Here is a 19987-nt window from a genome sequence, read left to right on the forward strand (position 1 = left end):
GTTTAAAGGCAAGTAAGGAAAATGCTATTGAAAACTCAATAAAAGGATACCCTTGTTATATAGTAAAGTGTGGCAAAACTAGCACCTACAGTAACATGGGAAACGTAATATATACTTAATGAGTTAAGGAAATTCTAGGTAGAATGTTGAAGAAGCAGCTGGCTTCTTCTAGCTGCCTTTATAATTAAGAGATTAGAGAGGTAAACTAAAGAATGAGCCACTTTTTGAGTGCAATTTCAAGGAAGGGTTCAGAACATCCTTCCCAGCCAGCAGACTATTCTTAAAGTAAGAAAGGGCTTCCCGACAAAGATAATCTACAGTGGGACTGTAAGATCCACAGTTAAAACCTCAGAAAGATCTGGGGCACCTGGGTGGCTCAGTCGGTTGGGCGTCCGACTTTGGCTTAGGTCATGATCTCACGGTACATGGGTTTGAGCCCCAAGTCAGGCTCTGTGCTGACAGCTCAGAGCCTGGAGCCTGCTTTGAATTCTGTGTCTCCTTCTCTCTCTGCCCTTCCCTACTCACGCTCTGTCTCTGTGTCTCTCAAAAATAAATAAACATTGAAAAAAATTAAAAAAAAAAAAAAAACTTAGGAAGATCTAAGCAGCAAATTGATCCTTTCAGACAAAAAATTTTCTAAGGATCACTTAAGGGTATTGTTCCACAGCAGCCTCACAGTTAGCCGAAGATAAGAAAAAGCTCCTCTTAAAAAAGATTTGTAGGTATGGCTTTTGTCTGACGGAGTAGATTATGAACTAATACACAGGAAGTCCATGAAATATTTTTTAAAAATTATTTTATTTATTTATTTTTTATTTTATTATTGTTTATTTATTTTTGAGAGACAGAGACAGAGCACGAGTGGGTTAGGGGCAGAGAGAGAGGGAGACACAGAATCCAAAGCAGGCTCCAGGCTCCTGAGCTGTCAGCACAGAGCCCGAAGCAGAGCTCGAACTCACAAACAGTGAGATCATGACCTGAGTCTAAGTCAGACGCCAAACCGACTAAGCCACCCAGGCGCCCCTCCATGAACTTTTTAAAGGAGCTACATCAGCTTAGAATGAAAGGGGCAGTATAACTATACAAAATAAAAGGTGGCTTTTGGACCCTGAAGGACTACAGGCAGGAAGCAAGTTCAGATGGTTACTAAGTTGCAAAGACAGATGAGTTCTTTTGGTGAAACTGAATGATTCAGAAGTGAAATCAATGACCAAAAGAAGCAGTCATGGCCCACAAAGAACAACCTCTAGACAGCAGGATTGCACCCTAGTCAAGAAACTGCCAACGTGTTCCCAGCCAGGTTTCAGAATTGCTATATACTACCATGTGTCTCCTTTGTCCCTCTTTTTGGGCAGGAATGGCCACCGCAATTAACACGTGCCTTTCCAGTCTTGTAGGTTAATTATGTGGAGGCATATAACCTACAACTTGTCTCTTCAGAGGACTTTTGGTTAAAGAGCAGTCACTGTCAAGAAACCATATCCAAGGTTCCCAAGGAACCTCAACAGCATCTGGACCTGACTTAGTAGATGAGATACTAAATTTTGAGCTGATGTCCTGATGGGATGTGAATTAGAGGTCTCTGAGAAGGGGGTTGGTGTATTTTTCACGTATTTTGGATGTGGGAGGCATGTGAAGTGCAGCAAAAAAAAGGCAAACTATGGCAACAGTATTGTCCAGAGATAGCCATAACAATCTCTCTCATCCTGCATGTTTTCTTTCACATGTGACCTTGCCACTCTCCAATTAACAAGTGGAGTTTACTCCCTGTCCACACTATGTTCACTGAAACATTCGCTTTTAAATCTCAACTCACCATGTAAGAAAGCCAACTACATGGAGACTCCCATGTCGTAAGAAAGTCCAGCCCGCATGAACATGCTCCAGTTAACAGCCCCGGCTGAGATCTCACTCAACAGCCAGCATCAACTACCAGTCTTGTAAGTGAAGATACCTCTAGATGATTCTAGTCCCCCACCTTCAAGATACCCTTGGCCAAGTCTTCCCAACTGAGGTTCCAGACATTGTGGAACAAAAACAAGGCATTCTTACATTAACAACTCAGGCAACAACAGATATTGGCGAGGATGTGGAGAAAGAGGATCTCTCTTGCACTGCTGGTGGGAATACAAGCTGGTGCAGCCACTCTGGCAAAAAGTATGGAGGTTCCCCAAAAAACTAAAAACAGAACTACCCTATGACCCAGCAATTGCACTACGAGGTATTTACCCAAGGGATACATGTATGCCGTTTCGAAAGGACACATGCACCCCCATGTTCATAGCAGCACTATCAACAATAGCCAAAGTATGGAAAGAGCCAATGGATGAATGGATAAAGATGTGGTATATATATACAATGGAGTATTACTCAGCAATCAAAAAGAATGAAATCTTGCCATTTGCAACTACATGAATGGAACTAGAGGGTATAATGTTAAGAGAAATTAGTCAATCAGAGAAAAGACAAGTATCATATGACTTCACTCATATGAGGACTTTAAGACACAGAACAGATGAACATAAAGGAAGGGAAGCAAAAATAATATAAAAACAGGGAGGGGGGACAAAACATAAGGGACTCTTAAGCATGGAGAACAGAGGAGTTCTCCATGGAGAACTGGAGGAGTTGTGGCAGGGGGTATGGGCTAAATGGGTAAGCGGCATTAAGGAATCTACTGCTGAAATCATTGTTGCACTATATGCTAATTTGCATGAAAATTTAAAAATTAAAATTAAAAATAAAATAAAATAAAATAAAATAAAATAAAATAAAATAAACCAAGGCATTCTTGGTGTACCCTATGTGAATTACTGACCAGTAAGATCTGTGAGCCTAATAAAGTGCTGCTTTACATCACTACGCTTTGAAGTGGTTATATCACACAGCAATAGCATCTGGAAATGAGCCAGTAGAAGGGAAAATTAATAATGCAGGAAAAAGAGGGAGAAATACAATAGTAAAGTCCTTGAAGGTAAAAGGAGATGGGTTTCTGTACCCAAGCAGGAGAAGCTTAAGATGGGACACTGAGTTCATTCATTGTAAATTTTTTTTTAATGTTTATTTATTTTTGAGAGAGAGAGAGAGAGAGAGAGAGACCAAGCACGAGTGGGGGAGGGGCAGAGAAAGAGGAAGACACAGAATCTCAAGCAGGCTCCAAGCTCTGAGCTGTCAGCACAGAGCCTGAAGCGGGGCTCGAACCCATGAACAGTTAGATCACGACCTGAGCTGAGGTTGGACACTTAGCCAACAGAGCCACCCAGGCATCCCTGAGTTCATTCGTTGTAAAGGAGAAAAGGGCAGAGTTTAGGCACAGATACAGGATGACAAGAGGTGTTACTGATGGTAGATTACGTTATTTAGAAATATGGAGATAAATACCAAAAGACACTGTTAAGAGATTTGAAAGTAGTTTACTGGGAAACAGGAATCAGAGATGGGGGAGGAGCAAGACATTGCTGATTTTTGTTATAAACCATAGTACACAGTTTACCATGTTTATTGGTGTTTCTAAAGTAAACAAAGTTATTTTAAAAAGATTTATTATAGGGGTGCCTGGGTGGCTGGCTCAGTTGGTTAAGCATCTGACTTCGGCTCAGGTCATGATCTCACGGTTCGTGAGTTCGAATCCTGCATCAGGCTCTGTGCTGATGGCTCAGAGCCTGGAGCCTGCTTTGGATTCTGTGTGTCCCTCTCTCTCTGCCCCTCCCCCACTCGCACTCTGTCTCTCTCTCTCGAAAATAAACAAACATTAAAAAAAATTTTTTTTAAGATTTATTTTATTCCCTCATTTTCCAAATGAGGAAAAAAAACTAAGGCTCAATGATCACGTGACTGGCTCAAACTCACACACTAGGTTGACAGCAGTTAGTCCCCGAGGCCCTTATTTCCAAAACAGCGCACTTCTTCACATCACACTGCCTTTCATATTACAAAATATTACCTAGTGACAATTAATTTCATAATCAGAATTTATTAAAGTCATTTAGTAAGCAGTAATGAATACACTATTCCCAAGGACTGACAGCAAAAAAGCAGGCCAAAATATGTCCTTGGGAAATCAAAATAAGCATTCAAGCAAAACTAACCATCCAGGGACTATCTGAACCTAGTCCACCTTTGATAGCTATACCATATAGGCTTTAAAAACAGATAATGCTTCGTTTTGCCCTCTCCAGCTCTCCTAATCTAAATACTTTTAACCATGCTACATTCACTTCAATAAGTTATCTACAAGGATTTCTCTTTCCTTTTAGAAAGTAATGCCTTGGGGTGCTTGGGTGGCTCAGTCAGTTGGGCATCCAACTCTTGATTTCAGCTCAGGTCATATCCCAGAATTGTGGGATCAAGCCCTAAGTCGGGCTCTGCACTGAGTCTGCTCAATGATTCCCTCTCTCTCTCCCTCCACCCCTCTCCCCTACTCTCTCTCTCTCTCACTAAAAAAAAAAGGAAAGAAAGAAATTAATACCTTATCAGTTGATTTAGATTCTGCCAGTACAAATGCATCCAGAGATCACTTGTCTAACCTGCCAGGCTACTGAATGTCTAATAAGAACCAATGATGGGAATGCAAGCTGGTGCAGCCACTCTGGAAAACAGTATGGAGGTTCCCCAAAAAACTAAAAATAGAACTACCCTATGACCCAGCAATTGCACTACTAGGTATTTACCCAAGGGATACAGGTATGCTGTTTCGAAGGGACACGTGCAGCCCCATGTTTACAGCAGCACTATCAATAATAGCCAAAGTATGGAAACAGCCCAAATGTCCATTGATGGATGAATGGATAAAGAAGATGTGGTATATATATACAATGGAGTATTACTTGGCATTCAAAAAGAATGAAATCTTGCCATTTGCAACTACGTGGATGGAACTGGAGGGTATTATGCTAAGTGAAATTAGTCAGAGAAAGACAAATATCATATGACTTCACTCATATGAGGCTTTAAGAGACAAAACAGATGAACATAAGGGAAGGGAAGGGAAACAAAAATAATATAAAAACAGGGAGGGGAACAAAACATAAGAGATTCATAAATATGGAGAACAAACTGAGGGTTACTGGAGGGGGCGTTGAAGGGGGGATGGGCTAAATGGGTAAGGGGCACTAAGGAATCTACTCCTAAAATCATTGTTGCACTATATGCTAACTAATTTGGATGTAAATTTTAAAAAATTAAATTAAAAAAAATGTTTAATTCAAAAAAAAAGAACCAATGAATGTTGGGGCACCCGGGTGGCTCAGTTGGTTGAGCATCCGACTTCAGTTCAGGTCACGAACTCGTGGTTCCCGAGTTCAAGCCCCATGTCCAGCTCTTATGCTGAGAGCTCAGAGCCTAGAGCCTACTTCAGATTCTGTGTCTCCCTCTCTCCCTTTCTCCCTTTTTCCCTCTCTCTGTCTCTCTGTCCCTCTCCAGCTCACACTCTGTCTCTCTCTCTCAAAAATAAATAGACATTAAAAAAAAAAAAACACTCAATGTCTACTCACTCAAATAATAAGTATAGGGCTAATTCCCACAAGGAACAGCAGTACATGTATAGTGTGATATAAAAGGACACAGATGAATGACAAACACTGTCAAAAATACATCCCAGTCTTTATTATGCCTAAAATTCTCAAATTTAGTCCCAGTGATGAGAGCTTTGTGTAGAAGTCTCCATTATTCACCCAACTGTCAAATCCAAAGGTCATCTCTTACACTAGAGAGAGCAAAATATTAACAGTAGCGATGTTTGCATGGGAAAACCATAAGTAATTTTCTTTTTCTGCTTTTCTAGATTTCATGTTAGAAAAAACATTAGTATACACTTCTAAGGCCTTTTTTCAGTTCTGATTCTCATTTCTTAGCAGTGATCAACAGTGATCAACATGATAATCATTCCCACCCTCTTAACCTACCCACCCACCTTCCTCTCAGACAGACTGCTCCTTCTTTGTCTCTTTTGTTAATTCCTCTCCTTTCGTCCTGTAGTTATGGGCAGTTCCCAAGCCTCAATTTCAGGTCCACTGCTCTTCTTTCTGAGCACTGCAATTCCAGCCTGAAATTTCTCTACCAAGTTCCAGTCATCTAGCTATCTATTTCACTTGACTATCTCACTGTTACCTCAAATTCAACATCTCCAAAATCTAAGTCCAGCTGTCTGTATCTCTTCAACTAGCTACTAATATTTTCATACCTATTTCTGTCAGGATGGCCATTTAAAAAATTCTAGTTCTTTCTCTATCACTAACTAGTTGAGTAATTTGGGACACATGTTTAAATCTCTCTGGGTCTCAGATTCCTAATGCACAAAATTCAGAGGCTAGCCCAGATGTTCTCAGACGTCCTGACATTCCAACACTCTTGAATTTCTTATGGCACTGAAGATCAAAACTTCAAAGTCATCTTTGATGAGTTGTCTTCCTCCCTACCCCCCAACCCCACCACATCCTCCTTTCTTATCCAGTCTATAATGAAGTCTTGTGTGACATCTCCCCAGTCCTATTTTCACCAAATCCAAACACTAGGCCTAGATTATCTTCCTCGCTCTATCACTTTTCTTTCCAATTCATACTATACTTAGCACTGTGCCAGTCTGTTTCACCTAAGATACTTTTAGCAAGCTCTTTCTCCATCGAAACTTTTAAAGCTTCTCAGCTGCCTATGAGGCAAAGTATATTCTTCTCATCCTAGCACTCAAAGGTATCTGTATTCTGCTTCCAATCTATATTATCAACCTCATTTCTTACTACCCTGCCACACAAACCTTCATTTCACTTAAGTTACTTTCCGTACTGTTCTCTGAAAATGTCATGCAGATTTTGCCTCTGTTTACCACCTATACAAGGTCCTTCTTCTTACACAAAATCAAATCCTGCCTAGTTTTGATTCTACTTCCTCTCAGAAGCCTTCCTTGCTCGTTTCAACTCTAAATGGTCTCAAATATCTATAACTTTTATTACTTATTTCCCAGTTACATTTTAAGTTCTCAGTGAAAGGAACCTATTTTATATCTTTCTGCATCTCTTTTGGACATAGCAAAGTACCTTTTACATCGTAGGTATTAACAAATATTTGTTTGGTAACTGACTAGAGTTCCTTTTTAATACACAGCATTTATTGAATGCTCCCCATCTGCTCAGCACTCTGTGTGTTCCTCAAAGCATACACAATCAACTTGAAAAGATATGGTCAACACTAGAGAAATAATCATCAAACAACCAAAGCATAATATATAATTAAACTATGAGAAGATCCTCTATGACTAAAAAACTGGAAATATAGAAAGGAAAAAACTGCATTTAGTGAGAAATAGTTTCAGAAATGAGGGAGAATTTTAACTGGGAGTACAGCCATAGTAACAGTACTAATAATAATAGTGGTGATAAATAATTATAATAATAAAAGCTAAAACTTAAGGTGCACTTAAGGTGCTAGGCACTGGTCTTGAGGACTTCTCATGTATTAATTCACTTCTTTCTCACTACAACCCTATGGAAAAAGTACTAGAGTCATTCTCATTTTTTTCAGATGAGACTGAGACCTGGCTTAGTTATTTCATACCTAGTGAGTAATGCAAACAGATACAGAATTGGGCTTGGTGGAAGAAGGATGGAAAACATAAATGAAAGTTAAAAGATGAAATAGCATAACTATTATTAGAAAATGTGGAAAGCGGCTTGAAACACTACAGCAGAGAATGCCTTTTGAGGGTCCTTAGACCAAAGACTGAATAAACAGGGCAGGGAGTAATGACACAGTAGAGTGAAAGCCAGGAAGAGGAAGTTAAATTTAAGAGGTAGAAAGTGGGAAGCCACTGAAGATTTGGGGACAAAGAAATGCCACAATAAGGAGTATTAGTGACACTTCTATTGTGGATAAACAGAAGAAAGAGAAGCTGGACTCTGAGAGGTTGCTATGACTTTCAATATTGTAGGCTGAAGAAACAAGTCCTGGGATTCAGGTGGTAAAGTGAAGTAAGCAGAGATATAAGGGACAAAAGAAATATGAACATGTTAAATAGGTTAATACAAGAGGTAAATGAAAGATGAAAGTTTAAAGATGATGCCTAATTTAAAGCCTATTATGACCAGGAGAGAAGGAAATTACAGAAGGGTATAAAATGATGATTTTTCATTTAGGGCATGGTGAGTTTAAAAAGACAGTAGGGGCGCCTGGGTGGCGCAGTCGGTTAAGCGTCCGACTTCAGCCAGGTCACGATCTCGCGGTCCGTGAGTTCGAGCCCCGCGTCGGGCTCTGGGCTGACGGCTCGGAGCCTGGAGCCTGTTTCCGATTCTGTGTCTCCCTCTCTCTCTGCCCCTCCCCCGTTCATGCTCTGTCTCTCTCTGTCCCAAAAATAAATAAACGTTGAAGAAAAAAAAAAAAAAAAGACAGTCAAGGGACGCCTGGGTGGTTCAGTTGGCTAAACGTCCGACTCTTGATTTCAGCTCAGGTCATGATCTCATGGTTTGTGAGATCAAGTCCCACATCAGGCTCTACTCTAAGAGCAGGTAGCCTGCTTGGGATTCTATCTCTCCCTCTCTCTCTGCCCCTCCCACACTTGTGCTCGCTCTCTCTCAAAATAAATAAATAAACATTACAAAGAAAAGAAGAAGAAGAAGACGATGACAACACGACAAGTCAAAAATACGAGCCCAAGAACAGGACTGGAAAAACCAGGAAGTGACTAGAATGACAAATAAGCAATAGGATTAGTTTTAAAATGAAAACACTAGGAAGAAGCTACAAAGATATTAAATAGGAGAGGAAATATACTAAGCCATGATCAGCTGGCACCAGCGGGATATCAATAATTTTATCAATAACTGTATCAATACTTTTGGTGGGGAAGGGAAACAATTTGTGACCAACACTTAAAAATGCAGTTTTTCCATTTAAAAAGACTTTTGTGTGTATCAGAAAAGCCAACCAAAAGCTAAGGCAAAGGTTCCCAAACTGTCCATTCAGGGAGTTCTTAGTAATATTTTCACAGCACCCCCGAGGCCAAGAGAAATACTTCAGGAGGTAGATTCAAACCATTTAATGTCCTTACAACTTAGTGCTTGTTCAGCCTCCTACAACTTCTTGGAATCAAACTGGACAACATCACACTCTCATTTCCTCTGTCACACTGATTCTCATACAGTAGTTGCTTTTTATGAGAGCAACCTCTAAAGAAACTGCTTTGCAAAGACAGGACATTGTAGAAAGAACTGTGTCAATTTAATGTTGACACTGTGAACTACCTCAAACTAATAGCTCAAGGCTGAGTTCACTGGTGCTCCGGGGCACCTCAGCACACAGTTTGGGAAACTGGGAGCAAAGGCAAGGGGCCTCAAAAGACCGGGGGTGGGGGAGGAGGGGGGGGTTGCGGAATGTGATGGGGGAGGAGCAGAAGAAAGTTCTTAGCACACTTAACCACAAGAGGGCAGCACAACAGTCGGGAAGGAGGCACAACGGTGGGGGCAGGGGGTGTCAAGAAGAGAGAGGAGTTAACCTTTCCATGAAAAGGCTTTAAGACCTGTTAACCAGTTCCAGACCTAAAAGTCCTTTATCTCCTTCTACTAAAGAGGAAGAAACACTGGTCCCTGGCAGACCACCTCGCGCAGGGTCATTGTGTCCTTCTCTGAATCTCCTCTGCCCGCCCAGCCATGAGTAGCGGAGCCTTTAATAGTAGCCAAGCGATGTACTATTTTGCATGCATGATCTTACTGAATCGTCACAACAACCTTCTAAGAAAAGTGGGGCTCAAGGAGAGGTTAAATAATACAACCATAAAGTGGCAGGAACACCAGGATTCAAACCCAGATCTGACACCAGGGCCAGCGCTCTTTTCCTATTCTGCCTCCAAAGCATCCCGCCTTTCAGCAACAGCCGGGGGAAGGAGACACAAGGTATCACGTTTCCTTCCCATACCTGAGGCACCTGCCTCGAACCCGAGGAAACACCAGTATAGGAAACAAACTATTCTGTAACTGTCCCTAAAACACGGGCCATTCAGCTGGAGCCAACGCAGGCATTCCCGCGTATCCAGTGACCAAGGGCTGCGGCTTTCCTCTCCAGGTAAACACACCCACTATTAAGGCAAGTGCCGGGCACATCCAGTTTGCAGACCTGTCGCACATGCAAGCTAGTGATTTTCACACTTGTGCTAAAAGGTGAGGGGGGTGGGGAAAGGGAGTCCAAAGGTTGATTATTCATCTTCACATCTGCTGGGTGTCACACAAGGCTATTTGCAGTAGCCCAACAACTCGCTTGCACACACTATTAAGAAACCAAACGCAGTCGTCATCGCTCTTATTCCCACTTCTAATTTCCTTCTCCACATTTCCCCTCCCCTCTATGACATATTCGGCCGCTCCTGGCCTTTCATTCAGAGAAAAGGAGTTTCTCCTGACACATTAATCACCACCGGAAAGCAAACTGGGTGAATTCAACCGACGCACCAAACTTAGGCAGATAAAACCATCCAGGAAGCATTCAGTGTGGTAGCAGAAACCCCAGCACAACAGCTAACATGTTCTCCCAGTAGGTATCTCTGAGTACTTGAAAATGTCCCTCCTTGAAAGATTACCGAGCTCTGGCTGCTGGAGAAGAAAGGGTTAAGGCGCAAGGCTCCCCACCCCCCCACGTAAAGCCTCGCTGCTCTTCTAATTCGCAGGAAAAGAAGCAATGAATGTTTCTTAAAGGATCCAAGAGCAACACTAAACACCCCCCGAACTACCCTCCCCGACCCACATTCTAAGTCCAGCACTGCCATTTTCAGTGAGCCCTGCCTGTCTACACACGTTCCCACCCTTCCTACGCACGCAGTCCACACTCGCCTTCACCGCCGCCACGGAGCACCGCAGCCGGGATCTCAAACCCACCTTCGCGGGAAGGGCAGCGGGGACCTTTTTCTTCCGAAGAGCAACAGTTCACATCTTGTTCCCTCGCCTGCTTCTGAAACCTAAAAAAAGCAAGCAGCGGTTATTACCGCAGAAATCCTGGGGAAATAGATGCTCTTCCCTAGGCGGTGCGGACGTCTACAAAATTTTAAAGAGGTTTAAGGGGAGGGGGGAAGGCGGCTACGAGGCACACATGGATGCAAACAGCAACAGGAAAACACGCCGTTGCAGGCTTCCCCCCCCCCCCCCCCCCCCCGAGGGGGAAGATTTTTTTGCCGAGAAGTTTACTGGGCCACTAGCAGGGGGGACAGCGGGCATCAGGAGGTGGGAGGGATGCGGACAGACGACTGCGGGCCCCCCAGCCAGAGGCCACGCAGCAATCGCACGCACCAGCTGCACCGATCCCGCGGCGAGGACGCGCCCCCGGGGCCCGCCGGGGCCGCTCCGCCCCGGCGCCCGGCGCCCGCCGCCGGCCGAGATCCGCGGGGCCCCCGGAGTGGGCAGGGGTGCCGGGGTCCTCCAGGCTGGGCCCTCCCGGGCCCTCCCGCGCGGGGTCGGCTCCCACTCACATCCCTCGGCGGCGAGCCCCGGGCCTGGCCCCGCGCTGCCGCAGCAGCTCTCCGCCCCGACGCGCGCCGCGAGTCCGGGCCCAGGGGCCGAGCGGCAGAGGCGGCGGCACCAACTCCCGAGCGAGCCGGGCGCCGGCCCAGCCTGTCAGCGCGCAGGGAAGCCCGTAGGCGGCCGCCGCTGCCCCCTTCTGCTCCTCTTCCTCTCTCCTTCTTCCAGCCCACACCACTCCCACTTCGGGCGGCCGGGAAGCCCGTCACAGGCGTCGTCTCCACCCTCTCCCGGGCCACACCGGCTTCTCGGCGCCTCAGGCGATACTGGTCCGGACGCCCTATTTGCGTCGGAGTCCGCCTGCAGTCTGGCGGCCCGATCGCTGCCGACCGAGACGGTCCCGCGGGCGGGGGCGGGGGCGGGAGTCGGGCACGCGCCCCGGGACTGCGCGTGTGCGCGTGCGCCGAGCGCCCGGGCCGCACTTCTCCGGGCGCGCGCGCCGCGGGGCTGGCGGGCGGCGGCCACGCACGACCCGCTGCTCGGCCAGGCGGCGGGAGCGCGCGGAGATTCCCGGGGCGTCCCCCGAGCCCGAACGGGCGGGGAAATTGAGCTGGAGCTGGCTAGCCGGGCCGCGGAGCCAGCGGGAGCCGGGCGCCGGGGCTGGGCCCGCCCCTCCCCAGATGGGCGTTTGTGTGTGGCGGCCGCCCGCCGTGGAGGCGGCTGGGAATGAGTCAGCCTGGCCGGGAAGGCGCCCCCTGCACGCAGCCGGCCACCACACACGTTATCCTCCGGGGCACGGTCGTTCGTTCCCCTTCTGCTTTCGCTTCCACGTTCCTCGTGCCGCGGACCTGTCCTTCCCCAGGCCGGGCCTCTCGGCCCGAGGGGAAGTGGCGCCGAGAGTTGGGGCAGCGTTCACACGCGCAGTTCTGTGCAGGTGCGCCCGACTCCAGTCCCTCACCTCTACGAGAATAGGGTGAGGGTGGGACGAGGCGCCCAGCTGCCTGCGGACTGGCGAATGAGGACAAACATAGCCCACCGTCCCCCAAAGCCCCACTCATTCGTTCAACACATATCCGCATACCATCCACCAGGTGCCGGACCGTAAGGCCCCCAAGGATGCTATGTAATCACAACGCGCGTTCTACTTGCTCTACCGGAGCGTGGATTTTGATAAAGTGACAAACATACTTGAAACGCATGATGTGCCAGTGTATAACTGCCACTAAGATAAATAAAACAAAGTAAAGGGATAGAAAGCGAGGAGGCAGTAGGCTATTTTAGCGAGGGGTGGCCAAGAGAGACCTCCCAGAGTAAGTGACATTTGAGCAGAGATGTGGGGAATGAGAATGCACCAGTCCTGCAACTATCTGGGAAAAGAGTTTCAGGCGGAGGGACTAACAGGGGCAAAGACCCTGAGAAAGGAATGTGCTTGGTAAGTTCAAGGACCTGGAAAAGAGGTCACCGTAGCTGGAGGACAGTGAAGGAGGGAGCAGTGGGTAAGAGATGAGGCCAAAGGAGTAGCCTGGAACCCAACTGTGTACGGTCTTTTTCTCATATTAGCCCTCTTTCAATCTGAAACACTGGATGCATTTATAGCCCCTGTTTCCCCACTCACAAATGATGCTGAGCTTCAGGTCTAACTTGTATTTATTGATTTCTCTAAATCAACTCACCAAAGCAACTCCCCCATTTCTTCTTACATAAGACCCATTGCAAAAGGTCTTTCAGCAAATGATAGCAGGATAGGAAATGACTTGAATTCACACTGACTCCTTTAAAGTAAATAATGAACTACAGCCCTCCTTTTCTCCTAAGAGGGAGGGATTTACAGGACAATTGCATTCCTACGGTTACTGTTCTGTAAGCAAAATACGCAAGCAAAATACGCTGGAGAGTCCTTAATTTTAATTTCTAAAAAGGAACTGGAACTGGTTGTGACTCAGTGGCAAATCGAAAATCTTCGAATATAAAGGCTGAAATTACAAGCAGCAACTATCATGAGAATTCCCTTTTTCTACAAAAGAAAATTGTTACTGGAGTAGAAACCAGAACGCAGGCTCACACAAAGAAGACAAAATGGCCAAGTTGTCTTTAATATCACAGCTAAAGTTAAAATCATCTGAACTGTGGAAATGGAAACATTCTCTTTTGTGAGGAAAAAAAAAATGTCCATTTTAGAACTCTGAAACAGAGCAGAAGCATTCCATGCAGTAAGTGATCTTTCTATATTTTACAATGACATGTTTGTTCAACCAGACATGGTATCTGTTACTGTCCACGGCCTGTTTGCAGGGGGGAGGTCATTTGTAACAGTGGCTATTGAGGGTTTCTTGTGAGGAAAGGGACTCTTTTTTTTATAAAAGTGATTTGGATATGAAAAACAGGTGGACTGGAAAGGAAATACATTATTCTTAAGTTTATGGAATTGAGAAATCTCTACCTACCTGCCCAGAAAGTGACTTGCCCAGTGTCATCATTCAGAGAGTGCAAGCCTCTCTTCTCACTAAGGTAGTATGAGTTTGAAGTCAATACTGCCCTGGAATGTTGAGCTCTTTTCACACTGTAGAGAATTGTCTAGCTCTTTGTGTGATCCCTCATAGTGGCATAGCTAGAAATTTGCTCCCAGAGCAAATATTTCAGAAACATTCCTCTATTTTTTTTTAAGTTTTTATTTATTTTAGAGAGAGCACAAGTGGGAGAAAGAGCGAGGGAAACAGAGAATCCCAAGCACAGTGCAGAACCAGACATGGGGCTGAAACCCATGAGCCATGAATGAGGTCATGACTTGAGCCGAAATCAAGAGTCAGTCACTTAACCGACTACACCACCCAGGCGATCCAAGATTCTCCTATTTTTGATAAGGATAAAAAAGAATTCCATGAGAACAAACTGGACCAAGGCTTTTGTGACATTCTTTCACACAATATGGAGAAATAAGAAACATGGGTTGGAGAATTACACATTTAGATTCAAAACTGATGATATGGCCATATCTAAAAGTAAAAACTAGCAGCTAATTGTTACCTCTGGGGCAAAGCGTATGGCACACAGCAAGATCCTGCCGTTGGGCTGAAGCAGAAAATGGCAGCCGTGGTCCTTGACTACCACTCCCCAAACCCACCCCTGCAACAAGACTGTGACAGTTTTGTGAGATGGGGCTTTGGCTGCTATCACTTTTTAAAGTTCTTAGGTGGTTTGATGCAACGCCAAGGTTGCAAATACACAGCCAAGGGTTTAAGAACTTAAGCTTGAGAGTCTGGCAGACCCAGGTTTCAATCACAGCTTTGACCAAGGAAGTCGTTTAGATTTTCTAAGCTTCCATTTCTTCATCAGTATAATGGGGATAATAATACCTTCCTTGAAAAGTCATTTTGAAGATTAGATGAAAAAGTATTTTTAAACCCTTTGCACAGTTATTAAATGTGTATTATAGTTGTGATAAGGACAATTTACAGATCTCACCAAGCTGGGAGGTATAAGAAATATGTTGGATTTTATTAGTAATCCCGAAGCATTTGTCACAATGTGTCACATTACACAGAACTGTGTGGGCTGGAATGATAAGGGCTGAGTTGTAACAGAGATAAATGCAAAGACTTGCATTTGTAAATAAAACAAACAAACGGGAGCCTGGGTGGCTCAGTCAGTTAAGCATGCACTTCAGCTCACGTCATGATCTCATTGTTTGGAAGTTCAAGCCCTGTGTCAGGCTCTGTGCTAATAGTGTATAGCCTGGAACCTTCTTCTGATTCAGTGTCTCCCTCTCTCTCTACCCCTTGCCTGCTCCCACTCTGTCTCTATCTCTCAAAAATGAATAAACATTAAAAAAATAAAAAACAAACAACTATGCCATTAAATGATGAAATAATGAAAACATTAATCTTAAAATGAGCAAAAAAAAAAAAATGTGACAGCAAAAAAAAAACAAAAACAAAAACAAAAACAAACCAGGAAAGTCCTTGGAAAGGGAAACAGATTCAAGCAAAGGGTTGGGGATAGACAGAGAGTTACTTTGTTTATTTCCAAGACAGGGAAGATATACTTTTCTGAAGGCAAGGGAAATAGCTATGGAGAGAGGCTGATTTATTCCAGGTCTAGTAATATAAACCAAAAAGCAAAGGCGGGAGTGTGAATCGGGTAGACAGAAAAGCAAGCAATGTTTTTTTTTTGTTTTCTTTTGTTGTTTTGTTTTTTACTTTGAATCATCCAGATATTTTAGAATCATTCATTTCAAAGTTTGGTTAGATATGGAAGGATATGGAAAGATATGGAACAGTCCAATACCTCCTCTGCACTTCAGCAGATCCCTGCTGCTACATCAGACCTCTCATCCTTCCTTATAGTCCCAAAGATAAAGGTGTTCCTGGCACACAGGTCCCTCCTTGAGATAACCAGATAAATTTAATTTTGATGCATGAAAACCAAAAGTGTTCCCCTCTGTAAACCAGGAATTAATAGCCTCCTTTGAGTGAGAATAATTATTTGGTGACATATGCAAAATGTCTGTTATAATTATGTTCTACTTTGCAAAAATTTTGTATTCAAAATAGAGGTATAGTTACAAATCCACTAAAAACTTTATAAAAGGATTCATACCATGATTCACTCTTAAAAAACAGAAATCCCCCTGTCATAATTGTTAGTTTATTTATAAAGATTACAGACTTATTTATAAAGTTCTTATTTATAAAGATTATGGATTCTGCCCTCTTTCTCTAGGAATGGCCTTACTTCACCCAGAGCAGCCAGCCAACCTCTAGCCGGTGTTACTCTTCATGACCCTCCCCCACCCCATCAGGCTTCTTAATTGCACCATGAGTTGTCACATGAATCAAGCTGAGCCAATCAGGGTCCCCCTCTTGGGGAAGCCCAAACTGGGATTCAAAGACAGTTGCTCAGACTGTTCTGTTCACTTGAAGCCACTCATGCTCTAACATTAAATCTGCTATTGTGGTGTTACCATCTTTCTCCCTGTACGTGGAGTTGCACAGAAAGTTAGTTTGCTGTGGGGAAAAAAGAGTAATGCAGATGTAAGAGAGGAAAGAGAAAAAGAGAACATACCAAGAATGAGTCCTCATAATGTTTCAGTTTCCTCTTCCTTATAAGGCCCAAAGAAACTTCCTGTATTTGGTATCTTGAAAATATTTCCTTATGACAAATTTGTCCTTTTTACTTAAGCTAGATTTACTTCCATCAGACTACTTGCAGTGAAATAACCTGAAGGAAGACAGATATATAGCATGCTGATGAGAAAAGAAAAAAAAAAAAAAAAAAAAACCTCTCAAATTATGACAGAGAAGACGTATGTCCTTTAAAAATCCAATTTACTCACAAATTTGCAAGTCTATCTTCAATTATGAAGTCAAGAATAACTATAGAAGGTATTAGTTACAATCTGAGACATTACATAGAACCCATAGGTTAGCCAGAAATAAGCTGCCCTTGAGTATGGTGGCTATTTCCTGCAGGGAAATTTTCATCACCTTCACCGCCTCCTCCCTATCATCACTCCCTCTCAGGGCTGTTGGGTTTTCTTTTCTCCCTTGCTTCACCCAACTTTGTCTTTAACTGAGTTTTGTGAATCTTCTGGGCCATATCTATAGTAATTGCAATGGTCAATCCACTTTAGCTACGTTACTGATCAAAAGAAAATCTAATGTGATATTCAAGCATCATACTGTTGTGTTTAAACACTGTGTATTTCAATTTTACCTATGAAATACACAGCTGGACCAGAGGATGCTACATACAACAGTTCTCAACTTCTAACCCTACAAGACTGCATACCCCCAATGTTTACAATTTGTCCTTGAGTGTATTTGCTCAACAAGCAGACCCCTCCTCACGCCCAGTCTCTCTCTCGATGCCTTCTCTTTCTGAGGTTTGGAGGCTGCACCTCTCTATCTCTCCATGATGAGAGTTGGCCAAAGGGAAAGCCAGCATTTTCCTCCCAGCAGAGGCAGCTGGTGCTGAGGGAGCACCTGCTTTAGGGTGGTCTTACTTTCTCCACATTTTTATCTTCTCATTTCTCTTTTAGACCTGACACCCATCACAGTGGTATATGCCTGAATTTGCTGACTTGAAATTTGTTTTCTTAAAAAAATACACCTAGGGGTGCCTGGGTGGTTCAGTCGGTTAAGTGCCCTCTCGATTTCGGCTCAGGTCATGATCTCACGGTTTGTGGGTTCGAGCCCCACATCAGGGCTCTGTGCTGACAGCGTGGAGCCTGCTTGGGATTCTATCTCTCCCTCTCTCTGCCCCTCCCCCCAACTTGCATGCTTGCTCTCTCTCTCCCTCTCAAAAATAAATAAATAAACATTTAAAAAAAAAAAAAAACCACCAATGTCATTCTGGACTTTTGTTGAGATTATTGTAATTGAATGACTATGAAGTATTTTTTTTGAAGTTATTTATTTATTCATTTATTTATTTATTTATTTTGAGAGAGAGAGAGACAGAGACAGAGACAGAGACAGCAAGAGCAGGGAGGGGCATAGAGAGAGGGAGAGAGAATCCCAAGCAGGCTCCGCATTGTCAGCGCAGAGCTCGAAGCAGGACTTGAACTCATGAGATCATGACCTGAGCCAAAATCAAGAGTTAAATACTTGGGGCACCTGGGTAGCTCAGTCAGTTAAGCATCTGACTTTGGCTCAGGTCATGATCTCGCAGTTGGTGAGTTCAAGCCCTGCATCAGGCTCTGTGCTGACAGCTCAGAGCCTGGAGACTGCTTCAGATTCTTTATCTCCCTCTCTATTCCCCTCCCCCACTCATGCTCTGTCTCTGTCTCTCTCTCTCTCTCTCTCAAAAATAAATGCACATTAGAAAGAAAAAGAAAAAGAAAAAGAGGTGGACTCAACCAACAGAGCCACCCAGATGCCCCAGTACTTACTTGTCTTTTTTAAACAAGGAGTTTAGTTTTATTTTCTCTGTGCATTTGCAAAACATTTAGGAGCAACACAGAAAAAAATAAAATAAAACCTCTTATGAAAAAAAAATTACACTAAAAAATGTCCTGAGAGGAATTAGTGCCTTAGCCCTAGTAAGTTACAGCAATTCTGATTGGTCCAAGGAATTGAGAAAGATATTGGGACCATAGAACAGGAGGCAAGAGAATGAGAAATTACTGAGGAAAATGGCCTGGAAGTGGGCCATGAGGGGAACTGGAGGCCGGGAGGTGGGTCTGGGTGGAGGGAGGGGCCCCCACTGGTAGCCATGCGAGGGGGTCTTGGCAGCCCAGCATATCCACGAGGGGGCATGAGTGGAGGAGGCCCAGTGTATCCATGTGGACGCAAAGACCCAGGTGATCCATGGGAGATCCAAACAGAGATCACTGGAGGGACATGTCCATTGGAGGAGGTTCTGGATGAGGCATTCCAGGGGACAGTCGGGTGGTGGCTGCCTCCCAGAGCCTGGGGCCCAGCATGGGGGTTATTCTAAGCCATGAGAGTATGGTGGGCCAGTTGCATCTGAGACATCCCTGGATGAGGCATCCCACCTGGTGGAAATGGGTGAGGATAAGAGTGTCTGTATCCAGGATGTCCGGCCTCTGGGGTTCTTGCTGATGGTGGGCCTTGTCCTCCAGCCCCAGGAAGCATAGGTGGTGAGGGTATGGTTGGGGGTATCCCAGGTGGAAGGGCTCCAGGGGGCAGCAATGGGGGTGGGAGGGACTGAGGAAGGGGCATGCCTGGTGGAGGAAGCCCAGGCCCCAGTGATGATACCACAGAATTGGGGGGTGGGGTGGGGGTGAGGAGAGTGGGATGCATCTGCCAACAGCTGATGAAGGCAGTCAGCCTGGGAAAGTGGGTTCTGGGTTGCCAGAAGTTGTTTGGATACTGAGCTACAGTGCTTACACTTGGAGTCCTTTTTGAAGCCATAGAACACAGTGATTGGGTGGTTACAGAGATACTGCCCTTCATGGCCTCAACAGCTGCATCCAAAGCATCAAATGAAGCAAAACTAATAACGGCATAATCTTCCGAGTTGCCTGTGTCAGCATCCCACATAATCTTAGGGGTTTGCAAGATCACTCCAAAGGTGCTAGAAGTTATCATAAAGCAGCTTCTCACAAATCTCTGGGTCCAAATTGCCAACGAAAATGTTAGCCCCAAAATCCAGGTTCTTGTGAGCCTTGTTCACCTGTATTGGTTTCCCACTGAGTTTGGCCATGTTCGTGAGTTAATGGCATAGTTGGTATCTTCCTCACTCAAGATTCTGTAGCGTTTGTACTGCCCTGACTCTATCCTTGGGCATGTGCCTGGGTGGCTCAGTCATTTGAGCATCCAACTCTTGATTTCAGCTCAGGTCATGATCTCATGGTTCATGGGATTGAGCCCTGACATCAGGCTTTGCACTGACAGCATGGATCCCACTTGGGATTCTCTCTCTCCCTCTCTGTCTGCCCCTCCCCCTAACTCTCTCTCTCTCTTTCAGAATAAATAAATAAACTTAAAAAAAAAAGAATTACGCATCTATTATTCTTATTATTCTATTATCTATTATCCATATCAAAGAGCTAACTACATTTGTTGAACAAGCTTCTTTTTTCTGTTTTGATCTCA

General features: G+C 44.4%; 1 protein-coding gene and 1 pseudogene across 5 annotated transcripts in view; both read right to left on the reverse strand.

Moving 5' to 3' along the window:
- The window catches only part of JAK2 (Janus kinase 2), a 116769-nt gene extending 105836 nt beyond the window's left edge, over positions 1-10933 (reverse strand). For all 5 annotated transcript variants that reach the window (XM_049643210.1, XM_049643237.1, XM_049643202.1 and 2 more), the window contains exon 1: positions 10854-10933. The gene's annotated coding sequence lies outside the window, so the exon portion shown is untranslated. The remainder of the gene's footprint in view (positions 1-10853) is intronic.
- A 7616-nt stretch (positions 10934-18549) lies between these two features.
- LOC125913316 (splicing factor 3B subunit 4-like) lies at positions 18550-19760 on the reverse strand (annotated as a pseudogene).
- Positions 19761-19987: the final 227 nt, after the last annotated feature.

Source organism: Panthera uncia, chromosome D4 (assembly GCF_023721935.1).
Source record: "Panthera uncia isolate 11264 chromosome D4, Puncia_PCG_1.0, whole genome shotgun sequence".
In the NCBI taxonomy this organism is placed as follows: Eukaryota; Metazoa; Chordata; class Mammalia; order Carnivora; family Felidae; genus Panthera; species Panthera uncia.